The sequence below is a fragment of the Suncus etruscus genome, chromosome 17 (assembly GCF_024139225.1).
Source record: "Suncus etruscus isolate mSunEtr1 chromosome 17, mSunEtr1.pri.cur, whole genome shotgun sequence".
NCBI lineage: Eukaryota > Metazoa > Chordata > Mammalia > Eulipotyphla > Soricidae > Suncus > Suncus etruscus.
Genome location: NC_064864.1, coordinates 19,909,074 through 19,928,372, shown reverse-complemented (window position 1 = coordinate 19,928,372; position 19,299 = coordinate 19,909,074). Strand labels below are relative to the sequence as shown.

At 42.3% G+C, this 19,299-nt stretch overlaps 1 protein-coding gene across 1 annotated transcript in view; it reads left to right on the top strand.

The window, feature by feature from the left end:
* The window catches only part of RASGEF1A (RasGEF domain family member 1A), a 485,335-nt gene that overhangs the window by 73,329 nt on the left and 392,707 nt on the right, over positions 1-19,299 (top strand). The gene's annotated exons all lie outside the window — the stretch shown is intronic.

The following is a 19,299-nucleotide window of genomic DNA, read 5'->3' as shown; positions in this document are numbered from 1 at the left end:
GCGGGTGTGACTCAAAAACAAAACAAAACAAAACAAAAAAGATGTCAGAGATTAAACCCAGGTTGATCATATACAAAGCAAGCTCCCTATCCACTGTTTATCTCTCCAGCTCTTCACACAACCCTTAATCTTTTTTTTTTTTTTTTTTTTGTGGTTTTTGGGTCACACCCGGCAGTGCTCAGGGGTTATTCCTGGCTCCAGGCTCAGAAATTGCTCCTGGCAGGCACGGGGGACCATATGGGACGCTGGGATTCGAACCGATGACCTCCTGCATGAAAGGCAAACGCCTTACCTCCATGCCATCTCTCCAGCCCCACAACCCTTAATCTTATCTTTGCCATAAAGTGGTGATCAAAAACACTGCTTGCAGTTTTCTTAATCTTATTTCCTACACTTTGAGGTCTAAAGGCAGTTCACATCAAGGCCTCAAGCTTATGCAACCTTCCTTTCTTTCATTTCTTCCTGCCAAGTGTCAACCTATTCAGCCAATCATGGCCAATTACATACAAACAATGCGGTTATAGCCAATGGTTTCTCTTGCTGCTGACTAACAAGACAGCATATAGCCTGTGTCTTACGTTATTACAAGTGAAAGTTTTTCCAAGTGCCTTTTTGGTATTGAATAGCATGGATCACCACCTTCTCTGCCCTTGGAAACAATTTTCTTTCTCTCCGCAACTGGCTTGCTAAGTACGTGCCACATATTTTAGGCATTTGTTTTGAGGACTGTCCAACTTCAAGATCCTATTTGTGGTTTAGTCACAGCATTAATGATAGTTGCATAAAAGGACTTCTAAGTCTCTGTGGTTTTAGCACAATGAAGTTTATTTTTTACTCTAGAATCTAACATGAGGGGGGGAGATGGAGAGAGAAAACTACACCATAAGGTCAGGCAGAGACAGAGCTAACAGAATCCACTGTCTTCAACATGTGCTTCCCAAAGTGAGTTCTGAGCAAGGATATCCAGCCAGTGGATGACAGGGAACAGAGTTAAGGTGACTACATGGGATGTAGTAGAAGTCACATCTGTAAGTGCATGCCACATCTACACACATTTTTTGTTTTCATCAAAAGTCAATCATACAAAACAACTAAACTTAACTATGGAAATGTAATTGTATGTAGGGTACTTATCTGAGACCCACCCATTTCTGGGAGGGGTCTTGGGAACCGGATAATAGGTGTGACTTTAATTGCAAGACCCGGCCCATTCCTGGGAGGGGTCTTGGAATAGGTAGATAAACCCAGAAGCCAGGGGATTAAGGGCTTTTACCTTTTGGCCCTGCTGGGCTCTCTGAGGGAAATGGCTGAAAGAGGATAAGACGCAGGGCAAGCCTAGAATGGCTGTATGCTTGAAAGGTTATGAGTAGGCCACACACATGTGGTGGCTAGGGCCTAAATAAAGATGATTCTTCCTAAAGCCTGCGTGTGAGTAAGTGATTTCACCTGGGCCTGGAACTCGCCGGCTGCATGGGGGATGAAGCCACGTGGCTGGGGCCTAAACACAAAGGCCTCCATCCATCGCCATCCAGCCCCATCGTTAATTAATTAACACAACAATTGTAGTGCGCTGTGAATAAATGGGTTTCTATAACATTGTAGTATGGCCTCTACCCCATAGGAATCCCTCATTTTCTGGGTTCACTATATACACTTCACAGATACTGTGTTTTTTTACTAACTGAACAAATTTGTGGCAATGAAGCCAGTCCACCGCTGTTATTTGCCCAAAGATCACATGCTCACTTGTGTCTCTGTGTCACTGTTTGGTAACCCTAAAATATTTCAGATATTTTTATTTTATTTTATCTGTTATGATCATCTGTGAAGTGATCTTTGAAGTTCCCATATGTTTGTTCCACATAATAAGCTGAATTCAATATACAAATGTATGTGTTCTGTTATTCCATAGACTGATCATTCCGCATCTGCCTCCCTCTCCTCTCCTTTTTTTTTTTTTTTTTTTTTTTTTGGTTTTTGGGCCACACCTGGCAGTGCTCAGGGGCTACTCCTGGCTACCTGCTCAGAAATAGCTCCTGGCAGGCACAGGGGACCATATGGGACACTGGGATTCGAACCAGCCACCTTTGGTCCTGGATCGGCTGTTTGCAAGGCAAACACGGCTGTGCTATCTCTCCGGGCCCTCTCCTCTCCTTTTTTTATTCTGTAAGCTTCAGCAATATGGAAACTAGGTCACTTAATAACCTTAAATGCCCTCTAAGTGTTCAAATAAAAGGAAGAGGGTCAGGATGTGGTTTAGGGGTAGAGTTCATGCTTGCATGAGTTCCAGAGTTCAATCTACATATGCACCACACACAATTTAATAATAATGTAAAAAGAGGAGTCCTATATGTCTCTCACCTAAACCAAAATCTAGAAGTTATTCATCTTAGCATATTGAAAAATTAAGAAAGGCCAGACTACACCTTCCAGATCAGTTAGCCAGTCATAATCACAAAGGAAAATGTTTGGGGGAAAAAAATCAAAGTGGACTGGAGTGATAGCTCAGTGGTAGGGAATTGGCCTTGCATGCTGCTTACCTAGGACAGAGCCAGGTTCCATTCCCAGCATCCCATATGGTCCCCAGAGCCTGCCAGGAGTGATTTCTTTTTTTTTTTTTTTTTTTTGGTTTTTGGGCCACACCCGGCGGTGCTCAGGGGTTACTCCTGGCTGTCTGCTCAGAAATAGCTCTTGGCAGGCACGGGGGACCATATGGGACACCGGGATTCGAACCAACCACCTTTGGTCCTGGATCGGCTGCTTGCAAGGCAAACGCCGCTGTGCTATCTCTCCGGGCCCCAGGAGTGATTTCTGAGTGCAGAGCCAGGAGTTACCCCTGAGCACCCCGAGTGTGGCCCAAACCCCCCACCCCAAAATCAAAGTGCTATCCTAGGACCAGAGAGATATGACAACAGGTAAAGTGATTGTTTTGGACACGGTCTTCTATCCAGGTTCAATCCCTGGCATCCCATGTGGTCCCCTGAGCCAACCAGGAGTAAAGGCTGAGTGTAGAACAAGAGTAACCCCTGAGTACTGCCAGGTATGCCTTCTGAAAAATATTGCTCCAGTGCCCACAAAAAAGACAAAAAGAGAAAAAAAACAGATTGCTAGCATGTCATAAGTTTTAGAGGTCTGAATAGGATATCAAACTAGCCTCTACAACACCTTAAACCAAAGCCCATGGGTCCAGAGTGAAAATACAGGAGGAAGGGCACTTGCCTTGCATACAGCCAAAATGGATTCCATCCCCAGAACTTCAAATGGTTCCCCAAGTCCACCAGGAAGGATCCCTAAGTGCAAAGCCACAAGTAAACCCTGAGCACAGTTTGGTATAGCCTCAAAACAAAACAAATCAAAAGCCCAATACACAGCAAGCTCTAGCTTATCAATTCTATGAAGATTGAGTGAGATAAGAAAACTTCAGAATAAAAGTTTAAAGCCAGCAGAATTTGGTTTGTGAGGTTTAAGGAAAGAAACTATTTCTGCTTTGCCCTTTTAGTCTTTGGCCAGCATGGATGTCAAAGGGAAAATGGCTGAAAGGAGTTAAGATGCAGGGCTAGCTAAGAATGGCTGTGCTTGAAAGGTTATGATATAGGCCACACACATGTGGTGAATAGGGCATGAATAAAGTTGATGCTTCCTGAAGAAAAAAAAAAGAAAAGAAACTATTTCTGTGACATAAAAGTACTTTGGTACTTTTGAACCAAATCAGGAAAAACAGCACCTTTACAATTAAGAAGCTTGGGGATCAGAGAGGTGGCACTAGAGGTAAGGTGTCTGCCTTGCAAGTGCTAGCCAAGGAAGGACCGCAGTTCAATCCCCCGGCATCCCATATGGTCCCCACAAGCCATGGGCGATTTCTGAGCGCTTAGCCAGGAGTAACCCTTGAGCGTCAACTGGGTGTGGCCCAAAAAACAAAAAAACAAAACAAACAAACAAAAAACAAATACAATTAAGAAGCTTACAGGGATGATGAGCGTTATCCCAGGATCGATGTTCAGTGTCAGACCTCTCAACAGGGACAGCGAGTTACACATGATCCTGGCATTTTCTGTGTAGCAGAGAATGGATGAAGGATTATTACTAATATAGTTTCTACTTGTTATTTTTCTTTTAATAGTCAACTATAGGAGTATTTCAAAATAAAATACTAACTGAAGAACAAACTCAAATATGAAAGTTCAAAAAATAAAAAGGCACATGGTAACGCATCAAGTGCTGATAAAAGATACCATATTTATCCAGAAAGATGTAAAAAAGATCACTGATGAAAGTAACTCTACTAAACAACATATTTTCAGTGCAGAAGAAAAACAAGCTTCTAGTGAAAGAAAATGCCATCTAAAATTTTTGTAGCTAGAAAGCAATTAAAGACTGACTTTAAAGCTTCAAGAGAGAGACTGACTCTTTTTTTTGTTTTTTTGTTTTTTGGTTTTTGGGCCACACCCAGCAGTGCTCAGGGGTTACTCCTGGCCATCTGCTTAGAAATCGCTCCTGGCAGGCACGGGGGATGATATGGGACACCGGGATTCGAACCACCCATCTTAGGTCCTGATCCATCGGCTGCTTGCAAGGCAAACGCCACTGTGCTATCTCTCCGGCCCGAGACTGACTTTTGTTTGTTTGTTTGTTTTTTTGGATTTTTTGGTTTTTGGGTCACACCTGGCAGCGCTCAGGGGTTACTCCTGGCTCCACGCTCAGAAATTACTCCTGGCAGGCTCGGGGGACCATATGGGATGCTGGGAATCGAACCAATGACCTTCTGCATGAAAGGCAAATGCTCTACCTCCATGCTATCTCTCCAGCCCCAAGACTGACTCTTTTTAAAAGTCAAAGCAATTGAAGACTTTAAGCTGAAGCCAATGTTTATAATTTCTCATGTCCTAGCATTCTTTGTTTTGCTTTTTGTTTGGAGGGATTTTTTTTTATTGTTTTTTGTTTTTTGGGGGGGCAAGTCCTAGCATTCTTAAAAATGATGCTAAGGGGGCTGGAGTGATAGCACAGTGGTAGGGTGTTTGCCTTGCACACTGCCGACCTGAGACAGACCCAGGTTCAATCTCCAGCATCCCACATGATCCTCCCAAGCCTGACAGGAGCGATTCTAAGCATAGAGCCAGGAGTAACCCCTGAGCCCCACGGATGTGGGGAAAACAAAAACAAAAACAAAATGATGCTAAGGAGCCAGAATGATAGCACAGTAGGTAGGGCCATATGGCTGATTCAGATTTGATCCTCAGCACCCCATATGGACCCCCAAGCATCGCCAGGCATGACCCCTAAGCTCAGAGCCAGGAGTGACTCCTGAGCACAACCAGATGTGGCCTCCCTCAAAAAAGATGCTAAATATGTATATTCTGTCTATACTCTAGAAATGGAACAACAAAGCCTGGTGGCAGTACATCTTTTTTTTTTTTTTTTTTTTTTTTTTGGTTTTTGGGCCACACCCGGTAACACTCAGGGGTTACTCCTGGCTATGTGCTCAGAAGTTGCTCCTAGCTTGGGGGACCATATGGGACACCGGGGGATCGAACTGCGGTCCGTCCAAGGCTAGCGCAGGCAAGGCAGGCACCTTACCTTTAGCGCCACCGCCCGGCCCACAGTACATCTTTTTATATATGATTTATTGGGTAGGTTAATCTCACTATCAATAACTACTGCTTAAAATTAAGTAAATTATTACTTCTCATTGATATGTTCCTGGTCCCCCAAGAGTGCTCACAGAGATATACAAGGATTTAATGCTTGAATGTTTGCTAACCAACATCCCATTCAGCAACTCACAGATTATAGAGTAAGTTTGAATTTCAGTCTTATCATTTAACAAATACATTTTTGCAAGGCTATGACATAACTCTTCTGAAAGTCCAGGAAAATTAAATTGAAAGCCTTTGGGAAGAATTTTCCATTCCAGGTGCTATGAAAGAAAAGAAAAGAAAAGAAAAGAAAAGAAAAGAAAAGAAAAGAAAAGAAAAGAAAAGAAAAGAAAAGAAAAGAAAAGAAAAGAAAAGAAAAGAAAAGAAAAGAAAAGAAAAGAAAAGAAAAGAAAAGAAAAGAAGGGGGCCGGAGAGATAGCATGGAGGTAAGGCGTTTGCCTTTCATGCAGGAGGTCATCGGTTCGAATCCCGGCGCCCCATATGGTCCCCTGTGCCTGCCAGGAGCAATTTCTGAGCCTGGAGCCAGAAATAACCCCTGAGCACTGCCAGGTGTGACCCAAAAACCACACACAAAAAAAAAAAAAAAAGAAAAAAAAAAGAAAAGAAAAGAAAAGAAAAGAAAAAGAAAGAGGAAGGAAGGAAGGAAGGAAGGAAGGAAGGAAGGAAGGAAGGAAGGAAGGAAGGAAGGAAGGAAGGAAGGAAGGGAAGGAAGGGAGGAAGGGAGGGAGGAAGGAAAGAGAAAAGGGAGGGAAAAAAAAGAAAAGAAAAGAAAAGAAAAGAAAAGAAAAGAAAAGAAAAGAAAAGAAAAGAGGGCCCGGAGAGATAGCACAGCGGCGTTTGCCTTGTAAGAAGCCGATCCAGGACCTAAGGTGGTTGGTTCGAATCCCGGTGTCCCATATGGTCCCCCGTGCCTGCCAGGAGCTATTTCTGAGCAGACAGCCAGGAGTAACCCCTGAGCACCGCCGGGTGTGGCCCAAAAAAACAAAAAAAAGGGGGAGCCAGAGAGATAGCATGGAGGTAGAGCACTTGCCTTGCATGAAGAAGGACGGTGGTTCAAATCTGGGCATCCCTATGGTCCCCGAAGCCTGCCAGGAGCGATTTCTGAGTGTAGAGTCAGGAGTAACCCCTGAGTGCTGCTGGGTGTCACCCAAAAACTGAAGAAAAAAAAAAAAAACTTTGAGTGTATGAGCGTTAATGATAAAACACCTAGGAGCATCAAGTGGAGCCAGGAGAGCCTCTTAACAAATAGTTAAAAGAGAAAACTGAATAACCACACACAAAAAAATTAACCTAGACCCCTTAATGATGCCATATACAAAGATTAATCCAAAATGGATTAAAGTCAAACTTGATTATAAAATACACTGAAGAAAACACAGGTAGAACTCCCAAAGTTCTCAGATAGGACTCCTCTAGAGGAATCTTCAGTGAAACAATACCATCAACAAAGGAAGCAAGGACAGAAATAAACAAATGAGACTGAAGCACAGCAAAAAAATGAGGCTTAAAATAAAAAGATGCCCTACTGAATGGGGAGAATATATTCGCACATCACATGAAATAAGATATACAAGAGTGAGTTCAAGAAATAAAATACATGGACCAAGAGACGTTACAGCAGATAAAGCATTTACTTTGCGTGCAGCTGACCCAAGTTGGATCCCCGGCATCGAACATAACCATTCCTGGTTCTGAATGTAGAACCAGGAGTAAGCCTTGAGCATCCTGGATATGGCCCCCCACTCTACCCCTAAAGAAAGATAGAAAATAGGGACCAGAGTGATAACGCAGGGTGTTTGCCTTGCACATGTTTGACCCAGGACGGATCTTGGTTTGATCCCTGTTGTCCCATATGGTCCTCCAAACCAGGAGTGATTTCTGAGCACAGAGGTAGGAGTAACCTCTGAGCATCACCGGGTGTGTCCCAAAATTAAAAAGAAAAGGAAAAAAAAGATAGAAAAATACAACCTTACAGTGGGTAGTCACTTGTCTTGCTGCCAACTCAGTTTGATCCCTAACCCTTCCAGGAATGACCCCTGAGCACTTCCAGGTGTAGCCCCAAAACCAAAATAATTTAAAAAAAAAGAGTAGTTTATTGAAGAATGGTATCAGAAATATGGGCATTTTCTAAAGAGATTTGCAATTTTTTTTCAATAACTTTTCAACAATTTCTAGGTTGCATAAAAATAGAAAGAGGTATAGATAAATTAACAACAGTGGTACATATATGGGATTAAAAAAAAAAAAAAAGAACAAAAAGGGCCGGGCGGTGGCGCTAAAGGTAAGGTGCCTGCCTTGCCTGCGCTAGCCTTGGACGGACCGCGGTTCCATCCCCCGGTGTCCCATATGGTCCCCCAAGCCAGGAGCAACTTCTGAGCACATAGCCAGGAGTAACCCCTGAGCGTTACCGGGTGTGGCCCAAAAACCAAAAAAAAAAAAAGAACAAGGTTTGAGGTGGTGATGTCTTGTGACCAAAGTACCCATCCTCATTAAAGGCAATTTATGAGGTTATGACATGAGTGGGTGTGATTTTATATGCAAATATTTCCACCCTTTGATGCCCAGTACTTGTAGCTCATTAACTCTATTGGCAGAAATAGTCAAGTCTTCCAAAATGTGTTCAAGCTTGCAAGACAAACTCGATCAAAGATGGAAAATGATCAAAGATAGAAAGAAACAAGATCAATGTTGACATGTTCCAGTATAGGGTAGAAAAGTAGTTACTAGTCTTTGTAGAAACAGATATATGTGAAGTATGTAACAGAATATTGTAGTAATGAAGCTTTGCAATGTCTGCAATGAGGATATATTTTTTTCCATATGTGACAAAGCTTTCTAATTCCTTCTTCATCTGGGACAGTTGCGTGCTGCCAACCATTCTTCTGTCTCATAATAGTGTTCTAAAGGGACAGCTTCAGTATATGAATTATTGTCACCAATTCAGAGTTTTTATATGAGCAGCAAGAAGCCTCAATTATAGTGTGATATTTTCTAGTTTATTTATTAAATATAGATTCCAGTCAACCAAAACACATCAACCATCTCTTCAGAGCTGACAGCTCTTTGACCCGTGCCTTAACCCATACTATTTTGTTCTGGTTTACTGATGGGCTACACTTAGCAACACTTATTTCCTTGGTATAAATGAACCAGGGACATAAAATGAAGGGATTCTAGCCTGGGGCTCCTATATGCAAAGCATGAGCTCTAGCTTTTTAAGCTGTATCTCCCTGGCCTGAACCATGATGTTTTTATTTTTGTTGTTGTTGTTTTGGTTTTTGGGTCACACCCAGTGGTACTCAGGGGTTACTCCTGGCTCTGAGCTCAGAAATCGCTCCTGGCAGGCTTGGGGGACCATATGGGATGCCAGCATTCGAACCACTATCCGTCTGGGTCGGCAACTTGCAAGGCAAATGCCTTACTGCTGCGCTATCTATCTCTCCAGCTCTGAGCCATGATGCTTTAAATGTGCTTCTTGCATAGCAATATCGGTGATGCCTATCATGAATTGTTTATTTCCTTTTTCTGGCTTGACTAGAAGATAAAGGCCAGAGGCCCTCCTGGCCTTTTTTTTCTACCGATAAGGTCAGAATTGTTGGTATATGTGTAGGTCTGTTATCCAGGGCTTTGGGCATTTTCTTTAACCATCATCATACTTCGCTTTTGTCCATCATGATGTATGAATCTTCAAAGAAAGGGTTTACAAGTATATGTTCATCCTCTGAAATTTTGACATTATTGAAACCATTTTATTTTTTTTTACTTTTTACTCTTTTTATTATTTTTATTTACAAAAGTTACTTATTAATAAATACATCTCATTTACTTGAAAAAAATCAGTATCACGGGGCCGGGCGGTGGCGCTAAAGGTAAGGTGCCTGCCTTGCCTGCGCTAACCTTGGACGGACCGCGGTTCGATCCCCCGGTGTCCCATATGGTCCCCCAAGCCAGGAGCAACTTCTGAGCACATAGCCAGGAGTAACCCCTGAGCGTTACTGGGTGTGGCCCAAAAACCAAAAAAAAAAAAAAAAAAAAAAAAAAATCAGTATCTTCTTAGATCAGAGTGCTATCAATGTAAAAATTATGCATAAAAGATACCTGGAATACATTTAAATATGTGGAGACGGATCAACCTCCCAGTTAAAAACTTTTTTTTTTGTTTGTTTTGTTTTGTTTTGTTTTTTGTTTTTTGGGTCACACCCGGCAGTGCTGAGGGGTTATTCCTGGCTCCAGACTCAGAAATTGCTCCTGGCAGGCACAGGGGACCATATGGGGTGCCGGGATTCGAACCGATGACCTCCTGCATGAAAGGCAAACGCCCTACCTCCATGCTATCTCTCCGGCCCCCCAGTTAAAAACTTTTAAATCAATGAGTAAAGTTAAAAAGTTTAGTGTCGGGGCCGGGTAGGTGGCGCTGGAGGTAAGGTGTCTGCCTTGCAAGCGCTAGCCAAGGAAGGACCGCGGTTCGATCCCCCGGCGTCCCATATGGTCCCCCAAGCCAGGGCGATTTCTGAGCACATAGCCAGGAGTAACCCCTGAGCGTCAAACGGGTGTGGCCCAAAAACCAAAAAAAAAAAAAAAAAAAAAAAAAAAGTTTAGTGTCTAGTAAAGTTCCTAGACACAAGTAAATGAAGACATAAGTTATCAGAACATTTGCAACATAACAAAGCAACCCTAAGAAGAGAGAATATGGTAATACAAGAAACGGAAAAAGTCTCAAATAAAATATGTAACCTACCATCTGAAAGAACTAGAAAAAAAGGCAGAAAATTTAAAGTCAATAGGAAAAAGTTTCACAGAAATAATAAAAATTATAGCAGGGACCACAGCAAAAGTACAATGGGGTAGTACATTTTCCTAGCATGTGACTTTCCCAGGTTCAATCCCTAACATCCCATACGGTCCCTAATCCCAAAAGAAGTAATTTCTGAGCATACAGTCAGTAGTGAACAATGAGCACTGCCTGGTGTGGCCCAAAACAAAACAAATAAAATAGAAATCAAGAGGACAGGGGCCGGAAAGATAGCATGGAGGTAAGGCATTTGCCTCGCATACAGAAGGTCTGTGGTTCAAATCCCGGCATCCCATATGGCCCCCTGAGCCTGCCAGGAGCTATTTCTGAGCGTAGAGCCAGGAGTTGCCCCTGAGCACTGCCAAAAAACAAACAAACAAAAATAGAAATCAAGAGGACAGTATAAAAGATTAATGAAACTCAAAACTATAACTAAAAAATGGAATTCATTACAGTTGTACCAAAAAAAAAGGTACTTAAGAATCAAATTAATATTAAGGGTGTAAAAGAAGATGATTTCACTATTAAAAGAAGTAGGAGACACAAGGAATTGTAAAAATATTTCATATTGTCATTTGGAAGAATTAACATTATTCAAAGCACTCAAAGCATCTTATAGATTCAATGTAATAACTATAATAATTCCAATGATATTTGTCAAGTACATAGAACACATACTACTAAGAATTTTTATAGAACCACCAAAGAAAGGGAAAACAATGTTCAAAGCAATCCTAAGGGAAACTAAATAGAAAGTTCTGTGTTATTGGAACCATTTTAAAATAAAATAAAGGCAGATCAAATTACTGTTGAAAAATGTGCTTTAACATGAAATTTTCCTATACATGGATTACATGGAATTTATTATGCTGAGTGAAATAAGTCAGAGGGAGACACAGAATAGTCTCACTCATCTATGGGTTTTAAGAAAAATTAAAGACATTGAAATAATTCCCAGAAATTAGGGCCGGAAGGACCAGCTCAAGATATGAAGCTCACCACAAAGAGTGCAATTAGAGAAATAACAATGCTGAGAACTATCATACTAATGTCATTGAGTGAGAGATGTAGAAAGTCTGTCTCAAATATTAGGGGTGGGGTGGGAAAGGGAGGAGATGGGGCATTGATGGTTGGAATGTCGCACTGGTAAAGGGGGGTGTTCTTTTTATGACTCAAATCCAACTACAATTATGTTTGTGATCACAGTGTTTAAAGTTTTGTTTTTTTTAATCTGTTTTACCAGGCTAATACCCTGGACCGAGTCAATTGAAAATAGTCTGAGGCCTATACTGTGTGAAAGGATTGTTAAGGAGAACCTTTGCCTGCATCTACCTTGTGACCTGACCTTTTTTACTTTAATATTATTCACCTGACTGCATCTCTCATTTTTTTTTTTTTCTGTAAGAATCGCCTTTCCAGGGCTGGAAAGGTAGATCATTGGAGGAAAGGCATTTGGCTGGCATGCAGAAGGACATGGGTTCGAATCCCGGCATCCCATATGGTCCCAAAACAAACAAAAAAAATTTGATAACTTGGACCAAGAGCAATAGTACAGCAGGGAGGGAATTTGCCTTCCAAGTGGCCAATTCCAGTTCAAGCCCCCAGTATCTCATATGCATATGGTCTCCCAGGCCAGCCAGGAGTGGTTCCTGCATGCAGAGCCAGGAGTAAATCATGAGCACTGCTGTGTATGGCCCAAAAAAACAAAAAGTAAGTAAATAACTAAACAAGGTGTTAGGGAGATAGTATAGAGGATAAGCGTCTTCCATGCCATCAACCCTGTTTCAATCACTGGCACCACAGATGGTCCCCCAAGCACCACCAGGTTAGATACAAGAGCACAGAGCCCGAAGTGTGTCCTGCAAATCACTGGGTATGGCCCCCAAGCAAACAAAAACCTCTATAAGTCAAACTCCATATTCCCTACATTACCAATAAGGGAAACGATGTTCAGAGAAATAAATTTGCTTAAGGTTAACATGGATAAACAAAGTAGAACCAATATTTGAATCTGGGTCAGTCCAACTGCAAAACTCCTATTCTAAATCACCAGTTTGTACGGTTAGATTATAAAACACTTTTCCCAGACTCCAAAACTTTGCTCTAAAGCTCAATTCTTGATCTTACCATTTGGTCAATACCAAATGGTGATAAAAAATTATTGTAGGTAAGAAATTATTAATGAATAGTGAAAATAATTGAGGCAAACTCTGATGTGAAACAGGATTTTTTTTAAGTTAACTATAGTCAAAATACTTATTGATTATAAAGAGAACAAGAGTAAATTCAGGTCAGAGAGATAGTGCCATAGGCCAGAGTACATAGGATAATCTAGCACTACAAGGGATAGCAAAGACTAGCCTTTGAGCACCATTGGGTGTGCCCCCCACTCCCTGCAAAAAAGAGTGATTTCACAGTAGATAAACCAGACACATATCCTCAGAACCAAGTAATCAGGGTTAATTAACATCACTAGTAATGAGACTCATTGGCATTCACAACTGAAAATAATGGCATCCTAATGGACCTCTAAGCAAGGCAGAGTTTCATTCTGTGTCATTCCTGCAAAAAAATGCAGAATCTGAATTTAATTGTGGCCTACCCACCTTGAAGGACATTCTCCAGAAGAACAGGTTACATTCTCCAAAAGTGTCAAAGTCATGAAAGAGATAAATTGAGGAACTTCTTGAGATTGAAGAAGAGTAAGTAAAGATGATAACTGAATTCAATGTGTGATCATGGGTTTGTGCCAGACCACTAAAATAATTCACAGGACATTGGGCTCAAGAGATAGTGCAGAAGTGAAGGTGTTTGCCTGGTAGGCAGTCACCCCAGGTTCGATCTTTGGCATCACATATGGTTTCAAGAGGAGTAATCCCTGTAGACAAAGACAAAAAGCAGCCCTGAGCATCACGGTGTAGAACACAAAAAGCAAATAAAAACTTCAGACTACAATTAGTGAAATGTAATTGATGATATCACAGGTGACTTAATGTCAAGTGAGGAGAAGAGAGGTGGTAGCCTCAAATTGGGAGTCTACCTTTTTTCTCTCAACCCACCTTGGTCACTGGGGAAGTGCCTAGGATGACTGATAAAATTTTGCTTGGAGCACTTGTATGGTATAAACCCGAGTTTCACCAGCCTCACAGGGCAGTCATCAAACTGAATCCCATCTCTTCTACTCAGCCACCCAATTTTTTCTAGGAGTTCTTCAACTCAGTCTGGAGTGAGGAACTGCTCTTTGCAGACATGGAAGGTCAGTCCTAAATCCTACTCAGTTTCCAGATCCAAGGCCTTCCCTCAGAGAAAAGAATTTCAGGAGGAGAAGAAATAAAGAACTAGATAAATTTATTTGGGAAATGGGAGGGGAGTGTTTTATGCTCAAGACTTCTTCAGGGGCTAGAGAGATAGCACCCCAGAAGGGCATTTGCCTTGCAAGTAGCCAATACAGGATGGAGGGTGGTTCGAATCCTGCCATCCCATATGGTCCCCCATGCCTGCCAGGAGTGATTTCTGAGCACAGAGCCTGGAGTAACCCCTGAGGGCCGCCGGGTATGACCCCCCTCAAAAAAAAGACTTATCCAGAGTGGAGAGAGCCAAGTGCACATCCCAAACACATCCCAAGTGCACACCCCTGGGCCAAAGTGACAACACAGTGGTAGGGCATTTGCCTTGCACACAGCTGACCCAGGTTCGATCCCTAGCATTCCATATGGTCCCCTGAGCCTGCCAGAAGCAATTTCTGAGTACAGAGTCAAGAGTAATCCCTGAGCACTGCTGGGTGTGCCCCCCAAAAAAAAACCCAAGTGTATACCCCCACTGTAGGGAATTCCAAATATGGATAATGCACACCATAATGTAAGGAACCCCGATCTCTGACAATGATGCTGGTCACTTTTCCAGAATGGAAAATTAAGTACCTTTTCTCTGCCAAGTTAATTTACCTATAATTTTCTCTAACACGTCTCCCAAAGTCTCTTGCTGAGGGGTTATCAAAGGGCAGAGCCTGAAACTGTTGATGGTTTTATTTGATATTTTAGTATGGCCTTTTGTTCAGCGGTTAAGTGTCTCCTCCCATGCTCTTACTCTGAGCATGGAATTCTTCATCTTTAGGGGCTTGGAGTTTCCTAAAATAGGTCCTGTATTTCCAAGGTTTTCAAGCCTTTGGGCTAGTTTATGTTCCAGATGAAATGGCGAAATTAGAAGCAGAACCTCTGAGTCACCCATTCTAGGAACTGAGCAAAGATGAATTGAATAGGCTGTAAATCACCAAGTTACCACAAGAACAGAGCAAGGCACCATGACCAAGGCTGATCCGGCTGCTTGAAGAGGAACAGGGTCACAGGAACAATTCGTCTTTAGAGAACTTAAAACAATTGGTATTCTTCTTCTTTTTCCTTTTTGACTTTAGGGCCACATCCATTGTTGTACAGGGCTTACTGCTCATTCCTGGGAGAGAGAGAACACAGGTGACCATATCTGGTACAGGAGATCAAACCTGGTTAGGCTTTGTGAAAGATAAACACCTTACCTGCTGTACTATTTCTCCAGCCCAAGACAAATGGTATTAATCACTGATTGTACTAATATTCTACCTGTTAGCAACCATTGTGCATGGTAAACAAAAAATGTTTCCTCTAATAGCAATAGTAACCTGTTTGGTGTATGACACATACACACCTTTTTGACAATAGCCAGGTGGAGTCCGCATACATAAATAAACTGGTGGCCTCACTCTTACTTATCCTTTCCAGTGCCAACCTGCTCTAGGCCAGATATCTGGAATATACCATGTGTTTTCCTACCCCCTTCTCTCTGCCTGCATCAATGGAAGAACATCAGAGTTAATTTCCTGATTGTATCACTGTATAATTAGTTATGTAGGTAGCTGTGAACATTTGGTTTCAGGGCTTACTCTTGACTCTGAATTCAGATATCCCCACTGAAGGGATTTGGGGGGATTATATGTGGTGCTTGGGATTAATAAACTCGAGCTGCATGGACGATGTTTTATCCACTGTAGTTTCTCTCCAAACCTAATTGTGAACATGTGGAAAATTCGGTAAAATGTATATGAGAACTTACGTTTGGTTTTTGATGATGAAATGTTTTGTTTTTTACACCTTTTCGGGGGATAACTTCAAATTTTATTTTTTTTGTTTGTGGGACACATCTGGCTGTTATCAGGGCTTACTCCTGGCTCTGTGCTCAGAGATTACTCTTGGCAGATCTGGGGGATTATATGTGGTACCAGGTATAGAACCAGGATCAGCTGCATGCAAGGCAAGTACCTTAACTCCACTACTCTCTCTCTCTCTCTCTCTCTCTCTCTCTCTCTCTCTCTCTCTCTCTCTTTCTGACCCTTGAAAGTATTTTTAAAAGAAAACTTTAGAAAGATGCTATAGGGGCCAGAGAGATAATACAGTGGGTTAAGCACTTTCTTGCACATGGTCAACCCATTTGATCCCCAACATTTTATATGATTCCCTTAGTACCACCAAGGGTAATTTCTGAGTACAGAGCCAGCAGTTACCCCCTGAGTATTGCCAAATATATGCCCCCACCAAAAATGCTATACCCACAGTTCAACTGCTAAAAGTGTTTAATTTACACAATTATGTCTAAACTGAAAGAACTGTAAGATTTATTCCACCAGCTTCTCTTCAGTTTCTGCAATCTGTATTCTCATTTCTAATTGGGTGACTACATACAGAGGGTGCCTGTCTGATGCCAGAGCTAAGAAATCTATTTACACCTTAAATAGCATATATCTGTTTGCTCATTAAGATCTTTTTTTTTTTTTTTTGCAAATGAAAGCAAAATGATTTCTGTATACAGAATCAATGTTTTATGAAAGTATACTATCATGGGGTTGGGTTTAAATGTTCTCTCTCCTTCTACCAAGTGAAGGAAGGAAGGAGAAGGAAGGAAGGAAGGAAGGAAGGAAGGAAGGAAGGAAGGGAAGGAAGGAAGGAAGGAAGGAAGGAGAGAAAAGGGAGGGGTGGAGGGAGGGAGGGGAGGTGAGGGAGGGAGGGAGGGAGGGAGGGAGGGAGGGGGGAAGAGAGGGAGGGAGGGGGGGAAGGGAGGGAGGGAGGGAATGAGAGGAAGGGAGTGAAGAAAGAAAGGAGGAGAGGAAAGAAGAGAGGAAGAAAAGAAGGAAAAAGGGAGAAACACTGCAGGAATACTTATTAGCCTTCAGTAGTAATGAAAATAGATGACCTCAAAATGTTTTCCAGGGGCCCGGAGAGATAGCACAGTGGTGTTTGCCTTGCAAGCAGCCGATCCAGAACCAAAAGGTGGTTGGTTCGAATCCCGGTGTTCCATATGGTCCCCCGTGCCTGCCAGGAGCTATTTTTTTTTTTTTTTTTTTTGGTTTTTGGGCCACATCCAGCAGTGCTCAGGGGTTACTCCTGGCTGTCTGCTCAGAAATAGCTCCTGCAGGCACGGGGGACCATCTGGGACGCCGGACCACCTTTGGTCCTGGATCGGCTGCTTGCAAGGCAAAACACGCTGTGCTATCTCTCCGGGCCCCAGGAGCCTATTTCTTTTTTTTTTGTTTTTTTGTTTTTGTTTTTTGGGTCACACCCCGGCGATGCTCAGGGGTTACTCCTGGCTGTCTGCTCAGAAATAGCTCCTGGCAGGCACGGGGGACCATATGGGACACCGGGATTCGAACCAACCACCTTTGGTTCCTGGATTGGCTGCTTGCAAGGCAATAACACCGCTGTGGCTATCTCTCCGGGCCCACCCCCCAGGAGCTATTTCTAAGCAGACAGCCAGGAGTAACCCTGAGCACCACCGGGTGTGGCCCAAAAACCAAAAAAAAAAAAAAAAAAAAAAAAAAAGTTTTCCAAAGGCTTCTAAACAACAGAGAACTATAGGATGTAGGAAGAATTTCTTTCTCTAACAGAAAGTTCAGTTGAAATAGTTTAAACAATAAAATTTATTCGGGCCCAGGAGCAGTAGGGCATTTGCCTTGCATGCAGCTGATCCAGGACAGATGATGGTTCGAATCCCAGCATCCCATATGGTCTCCTGTGCCTGCCAGGAGTGATTTCTGAATGCAGAGCCAGGAGTAACCCCTGAGCACCGCCGGGTCTGACCCAAAAACCAAAACAACAACAGCAACAACAACAAAACTTATTAAATACACATTCAAGGAGTGGGTACAGGGATTCAGGGGTGAGTCCAACCTGATGGGCTTGGGGATAAGAATTCCAGAGAGTGAATTAACTTGCTCATAAGGGTTGGACTACTAACATATGAGACATAGACATTAGCCTCTCACTGCATAGCTGGGGATATGTAAGCTATATGTTACTAAGTATTAATGAAGGAGAAAGGTGATATCAGGGTCAGGGGTCCTGTCAAGTAGACACTGGCAACTAGTTGGAGACAGTTTTTTTGAGTTTCCTATTAAAGACAGTAACTACATAACAGGAATTCGTGTTGGTTCTGGGCCAAAGAGATAGTTCAGGAAATAGGGTACATGCCTTGTATTCCATGGAACCTAGTTTGATCACATCAACTCCCCTATGCTCTGCCAGGACTCAATCTTTATCTTTTAATTTATTTATTTATTTATTTATTTATTTTTGGTTTTTGAGTCACATCCGGCAGCACTCAGGGGTTACTCCTGGAAGCTCAGGGGACCATATGGATGCCGGGATTCGAACCACCATCCTTCTGCATGCAAGGCAAAGGCCTTACCTCCACGCTATCTCTCCGGCCCCTATTTTTTTTTTTTTTTATTTTGGGCCACATCCGGTAATGCTCAGGGGTTCCTCCTGGCTATGCGCTCAGAAATCGTTCCTGGCTTGGAGAACAATATGGAATGCTAGGGGATTGAACAACAGTCCATCCTGGGTGAGCCGCATGCAAGCTAAACGCCCTACTGCTGCGCCATCACTCCAGTCAACCACTCTTGAGCACAGATCCAGAAACACCTCCTAAGTACTCCTGGGTGTCCCCCCCTTCCAAAATTAAAATGAAGAATGTTCGTTATGGCTGTTTCAATCCTATCTTAGCATGTTTCTTCCATATTGGTTCTTTGACCTCAGGGCAAAACAGAAAGATTATGGGTCTACATGTCTCAATTATTACATTCTGGAAATTACAGTCCCCTATTATGGCTATTCAGAGGACTCACACCATGTCCATCACAGCTTTTCTTTTCTTTTGTCATTGTTGTTGTTTCAGTTTTTTAGGGCTATACCCATTATATTCAGAAGATATTCCTAATTCTGTGCTCAGGGATGATGCCAAGAGGTACTGAGGAGACTATATGTAGTGCCAGAAATCAAACCCAGGTCAGCTGCATGCAAAGGCAAGTGCCTTACCCACTGTACTGTCTCTCCTGTCCATCTGCAGAATAAACAAACAAAAACTATCTGATTAAATTTTCTCCATTGTTTAACTCTGTAGCTGTTTTAAAATTTTATTTCTAAGTAAAAACAAGTTCATATTATCACCAAAAGGGAGAGATTAGCTTGGAACAAAATGAAGGTTTCTTGGTTGTTTGGAACAGAATTCAAATAAGTCTTCTATCTAGACATACATAATTATAGCTCAAAGGCACATAATTTAAAAATCTGAAAACACATCTTTCTGTAAATTATTTCCTTTCACCTCTCCCTAACATAATATACAATCATGATTTGAGAAGGTGCTAGGCTTGTTCTATACAAATGCTCTTTAATCATGTTGTCAGGCCAGGCATGTCGTGTCTAAGGCTGGAGTGAAAGTTTTGCATATTGAGTTTAATCCCTTGCACAGCACAGTCCCCCAGAAACACTTCCAAGTACCCACCCCCCTGAGCACTAAGCCAGGTGTTGTCCCTGAGCACAGCAGGCT